Genomic DNA, 10,831 nt, shown 5'->3' with positions numbered 1-10,831 from the left:
TGAAGATTATATTGACAACTACTGCCAGGCCCTACTTCAGGGAAATGGAGGAGAGAGGAAGAATGGAAGAGAAGGGGGAAGAGGTGGCCACAAAGAAGACTGGCCACAAAGACACTACACCCCCCTCTCTCCCCGCCCCCAGAGCTGCCTGGAAAACAGTCGTCTCCAGGTCCAGAGCACGTAGAGCTAGGGACACTCCTCCCCTGGCACTGTATAACAGGTATGCTCCCCTCACTACCCATGAAGAGACTCTATCAGAGACATCGGAGGAGGAGGTAAGTACTCAGGAGGTAAGTATTCCCATCCTTAGGAGGAGATGCCAGATGGTGGGGGGGGGACTCTCTTCTGAAGGGTATGGAGGGACCTGTCTGCCTTCTAGACCCCTTATCCCGAGAGGTCTGCTGTCTCCCTGGGGCCCGCATCCAAGATGTTGCAGAGAGTATCCCCAAGCTCATCCACCCCTTCTACTACTACTCCCTACTCCTCATCCATATGTGCACAAACAACATGGCCAGGAGTAACTACAGGGCTCTGGGGGCTAGTCTCAAGGGACTAGGGGCTCAAGTAGTTTTCTTTTATGTACTCCTTGTTGCAGGCCATGGACCCAGGAGGGAAGGCTGCATGGAAAAGGTTAAGAGACACTGCACATAGTGGTGCTACCATGAGGGGTTCAGTTACCTCAACCACAGTGCACACTTCAGAGAGAGAGGACTCCTAGGATGAGATGGAATTCATCTCATGTGGAGAGGTAACCCCCTGTTCTCAGCCAGGATGGGTAATCTGCTGGACAGGGCTTTAAACTGACTTTGCTGGGGTATGGGGAAACTCCAAGTGAAGCATCCCCAGGGACTCACACACAGAAAAGCTCCCTTGTGGAGGATACTAGCACAACTGTTTTTGAAAAGGCTAACCAAACAGTTCTCCCACAGCATCTCAGAAAATCAAGCTGTGTCAGTTGGGGACCTCAGTTGCCTGTACACCAATTCCAGGAGCATGGGGAACAAGCAGGTGGAGCTAGCCCTCCTGCTCTCTAGTGGGCAATATGACCTGGTAGGGATTATGGTGGTAGGGATCACGGATACCTGGTGGGATTCCTTGCATGATTGGAGGGTAGCCATAGAGGGCTACACCCTGCACAGAAGGGACAGAGTAGGGAGAAAGGGCAGAGGGGTAGCTTTCTATGTGAGGCTGACACTGGCTCCAAAGATAAGCAGCTTGAAACCCTCTGGTTCAAGGTACAGGGGTGGGGTGAGAGAAACCTAACTGTAGGCATTTACTACAGGCCCCCGAACCAAGGGGAGGGGCTGGATCTGGAGTTCTTTAGAGAACTGACAGAGGCCATGCACGCAAAGGACTTGGTTGTCATGGGTGACTTCAATTACCCAGACATAGATTGGGAGGAACATTTGGCTAGATCAGATTGTTCATGCAGTGTTCTTCTGATTGTGATCAAGGAGCTCTTCCTGATCCATGAAGTGCAAGGGCCAACAAGAAGCAATACTCTCCTTGACTTGGTCTTGGCCTAGGGAGATGATCTGGTGTATGGCTTGAATATTGAAGGTAACCTGGGTTACAGCAACAAGGAAGAGCACAGCAACCATGAAGAGTGGTCATTGCTCAAGGATATGATCCTCAAAGCACAAAAGAAAACTTCCTGCAAAGAGGAAAGGCAGCAGAAGGGCTACCAAGCCCTCCTGGCTTAATAAGGACATTGTGGTCCTCTTTAAAAAGAAAAAAAAAAAGAGGTGTACACGCAGTGGAAGTTAGGAATTGGTCTTCAAGAAGGACTATACAAGAGTAGCTAGCACTTGTAGGGAAATGATCAGGAAAGCCAAGGTGACGACTGCATTTAGGTTAGCTATGGGAGTCAAGGACAATAAGAAGGCCTTCTTTAGGTATGTAAGCAGTAGAAAGAAAACAAATGGAAGTGTAGGACCCCTGCTTAAAACCTCAGCACAGCTGGTAATTGACATTCGGAAAAAAACTGAACTCCTGAATGCCCACTTTGCTTCAGTATTTGACCGGAACAAGGGCAAAGTCAAGTGAGATAAGCCTCATAGGGGACATTCCAGAACTGACAGCCTCCCCACTGTGGATGCTGAGTGGGTGCAATACCAACTAAAAAAGCTAGACATTTATAAATCAGCAGGACTGTATGGACTTCATCCAAGAGTGCTGAAGGAGCTGGTTGATGATATCATGGAACCCCTGGCAAAGCTCTTTCAGAATTTGTGGTGCACAGGAGAAATCCCTGAGGATTGGAAGAGGGCCAACATTGCACCCATCTTCAAGGGAAAGGAGGAGGATCCCAGCAACTATAGGCCAATCAGCCTAACCTCCATCCCTGGGAAAATCTTGAAAAAGCTCATTAAAGAATCTATGTGCAATATGCTTGCAGAAGGTGTGATTCTGAAAGACAGCCAGCATGGCTTTGTCAAGAGTACGTCTTGTTTCACTAATCTCATCTCTTTCTATGACCAGGTCTCTCACCACCTGGACATGGGAAATGAGGTGGACGTTATATACCTAGACTTCCAAAAGTCTTTTGATCTAGTATCCCATGATATCTTTGTGAGAAAACTGGAAGATTGTGGGTCAGCTGCTTAACGGTTCAGTGGGCAGGAAACTGGCTACAGGGTAGGACCCAAAGAGTTCTCATGAACAGATCTGTGTCATCCTAGTATGAAGTGGCCAGTGGTGTCCCTCAGTGGTCTGTGCTTGGACCAGTGTTTTTCAACATCTTTATGAATGATTTGGATGGGGGAGTGAAAAGCTTGCTGGCCAAGTTCACGGACAACACCAAGTTATGGGGCAGTGTGGTCACGTCAGAAGATAGGTTGCAGACACAAGTGGACCTGGACAAGCTTGAGAGTTGGGCAAACTGGAACCAGACGATGTTTAACACGTCCAAGTGTAAGGTGCTCCATCTGGGGGCAAACAACCCTTAGCATACATACAGGCTTAGTGGTGACAGCTTGACTTGCACCACAGCCAAAAGGGACCTATGGGTAATGACTGACCATTGCATGAATATGAGCCATCAGCATAAGGCAGTGGTCAGCAAGGCAAACACCACACTGGCATTCATCAACTGATGTATCTCATGTAAAACTAAGGAAGTGATACTCCTGCTGTACTCAGCTCTGGTGAGACCACAGTTGAAGTATTGTGTCCAGTTCTGGGCGCCATACTTTAATAAGGATGCAGTAAGCATGTGTACCACCAATGTTAATGCTTGGGCTCAAGTCTTACCTTCAGATGTAGTTGATTTTTTGACTAGTGATCAGATGACTGTTACTGGTGAATGCCAGCCCAGACGAAAAGGACAGTGCTTCCATGTGACCCCAAACATCACTAAAACTATAAGTGTTGCAAGAAAATAGTATAGTCTGAGTGGGCTCAGAGGTTTTTCACTTTCCCTGATAACATCACTGGATACATGATGTGTTGTCACTGTTTTAAAAGGCTACTGGGAAATCTAATCAAATGTAGAATGTCAGCTACACAGCAAACTATACAGAAGTATACATTTCTGTATACTTCTAACGCTTAGACACATCAGAAACTCATGCTATACTGTGTATGACCTCATCAAAAGGGGAAAGTACATGCTCTTTGTTTTAGGAGAATTCATTCCAAATGCCATGGAGCATGAAAACACTGGAACAAAAGGAAGTGAACAAAATTAAATGAAGTATAAGGTGAGACAGAAAAGACCTCACAGATGCTTGGATCCTGTAAGATTCTGAATAGTTGCCAAGTCCCGCAGAACAGGAGCTGCAGCAATAGGAATTCTGAGCATCTCAGCACCACTCTGGATTTGTCCTTGTATATACTTGAAACTGAAAGATGGAAAATTCTGACATCTTCACACAACTTGGTGTGAAGTGATTTGTACGTAGCTTGAAGCTGGGTGACAGAGATGAAGAGTGGGACTTCTACCTTTGGCAGCAAAGTGGAGACTGTGGGCCATATTCTTCCCTTTTGTGCGTACAACAGAGTAGAGAGGAATTGACACCTTAGAAAATATACTACAAGTAATGAATGTAGAAGGTAAAAGGGTACATTATCTGCCACTAAACTGCCAGCTTGTGATTTGAGTAGCAGTGGGTAAGTAACATTTCAGGAAGCTGGGAACCTGTATAAGAGGAGGAGACTATCATTACCTGCTTCATTTGATTGCATTAACGGTGGTGGTACAGATGCTAATTCAACAAAATGAGGGAGGTAGTGATCCCAAACAGTCCAAGGTACTGTAATGCTGCAAGGGATTATAGAAGATAACTTAATTCTGGAAGTGACCTACAGCAAGAAGACTGGGGAGCAATGACCCTGGAAGAAAACAAGACAGGGCTGTTTTTAGGCAGAGGTGAGAGAGAGGTGTGGGATTGAGGGGGAAGATGAAAGGTAGGCTCCTACTATGGAAAAAGAGAGTTAAAGCAAAAGAGAGATCAAGCAAAGAGAACTGAAGAGAAAAAACGGTTAAGACTTATAGGGATTGGGAGAAAAGTAAACTATGGGTGGCCATAGAATGGGAAATGACCTCAAGTCGCATCTAGTTCAGCTCTCTGCACAAATGCAGGATGTGCTCTTTGAAAACCATCCCAGACAACTGGGATAGCTATGAATTGGGAATTCATAATGATTTTTGAAAGTGCATAATGGTGAAAACATACTCATCAAAATATGCAGCAAAAGCTGTCTGCAGTGATCCCCTGTGGCAGGCCCATGCTCACAGTGCTGATCCTCGCATGCCCTGCTCACCTGGGCACACTGCACCAGGGTCTACTATCCTGCCATAACTTGATGTTATGTGAGGTTCCACCTTTAGGTGTTGTCCAGTGTTTCTCTCTGACCCAAGGCGGCTCGGCTGGTACTTATTTTGTGGGGCTTCTCCTCCCCTACACTCTATCCCTTTCCACCCAGATGGTCCAATTCAGTCCCAATGGTATCTGGGTGTGCTGCAGGCACTGTCTGTTCCCACAAAAATTCTTCCCTTGGGGTTCTTGGCAGGAATGTAGTTATGGCTTCTCCAACTGATAAACTGGCAACTTAAAAATACTAGAATGGAAATTGCTTGACTGATACAAGTGAGCAGGGCAACAATGCTCACTGTGTCTGGTACTTTTCTTTGGTACGCTGAGCTTTGTGTGGCATGATTCATAAGGCTCCCATACAGTCCCCTATTGTGGGTATATACCTCTGGAGGGCTGATGTTCTACGCTCGCACACACTTGTCCACATATTGTAGTATCCCACGGCCCATTTCCTCACACCCTGTTAACAAAGTCCTGCATAGGTGAGATCAAGGTCAGGTCAGTTCCCTTCGACCCATCTGTTGCTGCTAATACACTGATATCTGGTTTCTCTTTCTCAGGCATCTGGCGGTCCTCAGCATTTTCCAGTCCACTGGGGATTTCTGTCCTGGGAAGTGTCTCTGGCTTCAATGCTTCAGGTAAGCAAGTACTCAGGAACCACAGAGGCATTCCTGCTGTGGCCCAAGCTCCTGCTTGCCTTGCCCAGTAACTGACCTCCATGGGGTCATGCCAGTTCTGTTCTGGCTGTGGAGAGAGCCTCCAGAAGGGCAGCCTTTTTCTCTGTCCCCTGTAGCTTGGCCAGAAAACTCCTTTTATCCATGGAAATTTTTGGTGCAAGACCGATCTGCAGGCCCTCTTCTGACTGCATGGTGCCATCTGATCTAGCTGTGGACTGGCCACTGGCCACTCACTGTCAGAATGGCAGTGAGTGGGATGTGAGCCTGCAACACCCTACCTTGGACAACTGCTTGCTCCAAACCAAATTGTATATTTTGTGGCTACTGTTAGAGGGAAGAAAACAAAAGAAGGTGTGAGATGACCCCAATTAGAACAGGCCTGAGAAGTCAACAGGAAACATTTTAACATGCAGAGATTATATAGATAAGCTGTTGACCACCAAAGTTCAGTACAATATCAGGTAGGAGTCAGTCTTGGGGATGGTTTTGTTGAATATCTCCATGATGATCTGGAAGATGGGATGTATTGCACCCTAAGCAATTTCATAGATGATACCAAGATGAGGGGTGTAGTAGATACACTGCAGGGTAGGACTAGGATTCAGAGTGACCTAGGCAAATGGAAGGACTAGGCCAAAATGAGGTTCAACAAAGGTAAGTGCAAAATCCTTCACTTAGACAAGAGAATTCTATGCACTGCTACAGGCTTGGGACTAACAGGCTAAGCAGTAGCTCTGCACAATAGGACCTGGGGGTTACAGTGGACAATAAGATGGATGAATCAACAGTATGCCCTTGTTGCCGAGAAAGCTTACAGCACATTGGGCTGCATTACTAGAAGTGCTGCCAGCAGAATGAGGGGACCTCTATTCTGCAGTGGTAAGGCCACACCTGAAGTACTGTGTCAAGATTTCAGCCCCCCACTACAGAAAGAACATGGACAAGTTGAAGAGAATCCAGCAGGGGCAATGACATTTTTAGGGACCTGGGGCACATGACTTATGAGGACAGGCTGAGGGAACTAGGCTTATTCGGTCTGGACACGAGAAGACTGAGGAGGGGTTTGACAGTGGCCTTTAAGTACCTGAAGGAGGGCTCCAGAGAGGATGGAGCTAGACTATTCTTAGTGGGGGCAGATGACAGAACAAGGAGCAATGACCTCAAGTTGCAGCAAGGGAAGTTTAGGTTGAATATTAGGAAAAACTCTCTGACTAGAAGGGTGGTGAATTGGATGCTTCGACAAGACTTTTCAGCTGCAAGTAATCCTTCCCCTCTTCAGGCTACAAAAGTTCTGGTTTTAAAGGGGCCTTGCTGATTTTTATTCCCTGACCCTCTCTTTCTAGTAAAAGGGTTAGGGCTCCCCATTACAGAACATTATGTTGGCAACTTGTTGGTCCTCTGGCAAAGAGATCCTTTTTAAGAATCGGTTATAATTGTCAATTATGTGAATAACAAAAGTAGCCAACCGAGAACCCTATTTTTCAGCATATGTTTCCTAAAATGCAGATGCAATTATGTTGACATTTCTTCCTAATTCAGCATTGCATATGTTAGGAATAATGGCTTATTGTATTAAAATAGAACTACACAGGTTTTGCTGATTTGAAGCTTTCACACTTCAATTTTCCATAGTGAAAAACATTTATACTATTCATTTAGATCAAAAGATAGCACATCTCTAACTACAATTTCAAATCAATCTTGGACTTTATTCATCATTATCTTGAGTTTTGCATTACAAAACGTTGCTTTGAGAACTTTAATTGGTATGAGTGCAGTGTCTACTTTTTATACCACTTAGGATTCTTAAAGCAGCCTTTGTCTGCAGCATAAAGTGCAAGACTCTCTTCTGCTGTCCAAACTGAGAGAACAGGTCCTCTTAACAACTGGATACAATTTAGGCCTCTCTTTTCCATTTTAATCAAATGTCTTTTTGATAACTATCTTATGACTTATTTTAATATACAAGAATTCAGTTTCAAAGAAAATAGCCAAAAATAGTCAGGGGTATAGACTTTGCAATCCAATAATAAAATCAAATTCAGAAACAGAAACTCCCCACCCACCCCCTGCTTGTGCCCTTCACTCTTCACTCAAAGCCCCCCAGCTCTGCCAGTGCCACTCACTCACCACCCACAGCCTCCCCACCCGTGCTGGTGCCCCTCAGTCTACATCCCCCCACCCTCTCCCAGCCCTGCTAGGGGGTGAGTGGAAAACCTGGGTCCCTGATCATAACTGGGGATCCTGGTTTTCTCTGTTTAACAATCTCAAATTTTCTGATTAAAAACAGCAGATTCTCAGATTCAAAAAACCCAAATCCATAACTGAAATGAGATACCGTTATATGTATATAGGTATCAACTGAGCACAATGTTTTATTGTTTAACACGTGTTAATGTTTAACATGGAGAAATGCAAGGTGCTCCACCTCGGGGTGCGGGGGGGAAAGAGTCCAGAGGAGAGCCATGCACATATTAGAGGACAAGAGAGCAGGCCTTATAAAGAGAGGCTGAGAGGCATGGGACTCTTCAGCCTGGAGAAGCAAAAGCTCAGGGGCGATTTGGTGGCTGCCTATAAGTATATAAGAGATGTGCATCAGGAACCGGGAGAATGTCTGTTCACTAGTGCACCCCAAGGGAAGACAATATCTAATGGTCACAAACTCTGGGAAGACTGTTTTAGGTTGGACATAAGAAAAAACTTCTTTACTGTCCATGTACCCAGAGCTGGGAACAGACTCCCCTCAGAAGTTGTGCAAGCACCTACTCTGCCATGTCAAGTCCCATCCGCTGGACTGCAGAGGACCCAGGGGGAGGGCAATAAGGGCAGGGAGTCCCAGCCCCCTGCTACTAGAAATAGATACCATGCCCCGCAATCTTTACATAATTACAGTTACTTCATATTATAATGCTCTGATTCTGAAGTGACGTGTGGCAGTATAAAATGTAAGATGTCCCAGGATTACAATGACATCAAGCTCAGATTTTCAAATGGTCACAAACAGGACAGACACACATCATAAAATATGCAGGCTTGGAAAATGATTCTTTACCTTAGACAGGGATAAGAGTACATGCATGCCAATGTATTCATGCTTGAAGAACCTTTATAACCAGCTAACATATCTATTGATAAAGAGATCAAAGAGTAGTATTCATCACAGCACATGAAAGACAGGATTTGGTTAAAGGTTGCTATGGTGTGAATTGTATTGTTTTGCTGGTGGGTACTTTAAATCAGGGCATCTCTCACAGCCAGCCACTGGGAGACTGATGATGCCTCTTCCATGTTCTATGGGAAATGATCCCCATTAAAAACTTGATAGAAACTGCCTCAAATTTGCAGCTGAAGGGGAAAAAAATTCAGAGTAACTTCTCTTCCCTCCCCAAGATGGCTTCAGCTATAATAGCTGTCTAGATTAAAAGGTTGTGCTTTAGGGACATCTTTGGCTTTATGTGAATGGTTTTCATTTTCAATTAATACTAGAGAAAACAGCCAAGTTCTCCAAACATATACTTTCCCTGTTTAATTTATTCCACCTAATCAGGGAAAATTGGACAAGTTAAAGGAGCGTAACATTCATTGTTAAGAGTCAAGGAATGTTTCCTGCATGAGGAAGTACAATCTTTTCAGTAAATTCATGTGCCCACACTAAAAATACTCTAGGCTCAGAAGAGCTCATAAATCCAATGCAGTCTATTCCTAACCGTCTTGAGAATCACAATATCCTCATAATCTTACTGAACAGGTCCCAGTTCTACTGCTTGGAGTCAGTAAACCTAAAAGCCTTGTAACTTCAGCTGTTTCTCTCCAATCAAGCCAAATGCAGAGAACTATTTTAGACTTTCAGGACTCCTTTGTGTCAGACCTCTCCACTGTCTACAGTTTTTGACACAAACGATTTGCTGTTTCTCTTCTTTTTGAAGTTCTTTTCTTCAGCAGACATATTACTGAAATGTTCATCATAACAGCCTACAAAGTATAAAACACCATTATCACTCTTCCCTCTTCCTCTGCAGGCTGCCACTTCCTGCTATGTTTTCTACTGCTGTAAGATCAATAAATTATTGCCTGTAGGAAAACATTATTTAGACTCTTCCTACAAAAAATATTACTTTGACTTATACTTTTGGACATAACTTCACTAAGAAAAGTCATGGTATGATATTTCGTACTATCTCATTGTTATTAATGTAATGCTACAGTTATCTTTCAATATAGGATAGCTATATTGAGCATTTTTAAAGAATTATTATGGTTCAGTGATATCATATGACTTTGGGATACAACTATGCTGGTTGTAAAGCAGAAATAAATACAGAACACTTCAAGCTTCCAACAAAAAATATAAGCTCATCAGGACACGGCCTTTTGGTCATAAGTGGGGGAAGGCATTATGGGTGCTAGCACAATTACACTGGCTGCTTTGCTTCATCATGAGAATCTGATGCCAGTGAAATTCACTGCTTTACCAGGAAGGAGCACATAAGGAGGAGAGAACAATCAGTCACTGGAAACTTGCAAAGGATTCTGTGCAAAAGGGGATGTGATGCAGGGCATTTCCATCTATCTGTTCTGCCCCCCTAGGATTTGGGTTGCTCCTGTCAACTTCAATGGGAATCATTCCCTATAAAATGTGGAAGGGGAATCAGTCTCCCAGAGACTGGCCAGGAAAGATGCTCTGATTTAGAGTAGCCACAGGTAAAAGCAGTACAACTCCCACCATAGCCACCTCCATCCAGAGTTTGTCTTTCATGTGCTGTGATTATCTATCAGTTGGAAGAAAACACCACTTCTGCTGGCAGCAGTGTGCCTGATCCATAAAGAGAGTATGAGGAAAAGAAGAGGCATCCTGACTGCTGTTGCAGTGTTACAATTACATATTTGTATTGGAAATGTTGTGACATTTTGCCTTTTCCCCTAAAACCCTCAATCCTAGAGTCAAATCATGAAGTGAGAGTCTCACACTTCATATTAAACATGCATTCCCAACCCTTATGGCTACAGATAATAGCCTACAAACGTGACCCCTCCACCCTCAACCAATCCTTCAAATTTCAAAAATAAAACTCAATCCACTCCTGCCATAAGGCTTCCTTTAAATTTACTCAGGATGCTAACCTGCAAGGTTACTACTATGGACCTTATACGGCTGTGGACTCTGAAGAACCTGTTATCCAGGATTCTCAGGACATAACCAAAGTAGGCCCACCTTCCTGTCTGTACTATTTGTGTAGCTATCAGCAGTTGTGCCTGCTCCAAGTTCCCAACACTGTTTATTTTATCTTTTTCACTTTGAATAGAGACCACTATTCACATTGAACAGGCAGACCACTT

At 44.3% G+C, this 10,831-nt stretch overlaps 1 long non-coding RNA gene across 1 annotated transcript; it reads left to right on the top strand.

Moving 5' to 3' along the window:
• The first annotated feature begins 955 nt into the window (after window positions 1-955).
• Window positions 956-10,214, top strand: LOC109323351. The gene is made up of 3 exons (XR_002104630.1): window positions 956-1,182; window positions 5,872-5,880; window positions 10,203-10,214. It is a non-coding gene; the product is annotated as an uncharacterized LOC109323351 (long non-coding RNA).
• The last annotated feature ends 617 nt before the right edge of the window (window positions 10,215-10,831 follow it).

Source organism: Crocodylus porosus, unplaced genomic scaffold (assembly GCF_001723895.1).
Source record: "Crocodylus porosus isolate Cpor-Errol unplaced genomic scaffold, CroPor_comp1, whole genome shotgun sequence".
Classification (NCBI taxonomy): Eukaryota; Metazoa; Chordata; order Crocodylia; family Crocodylidae; genus Crocodylus; species Crocodylus porosus.
This window is presented reverse-complemented; position numbering and strand designations above follow the sequence as displayed.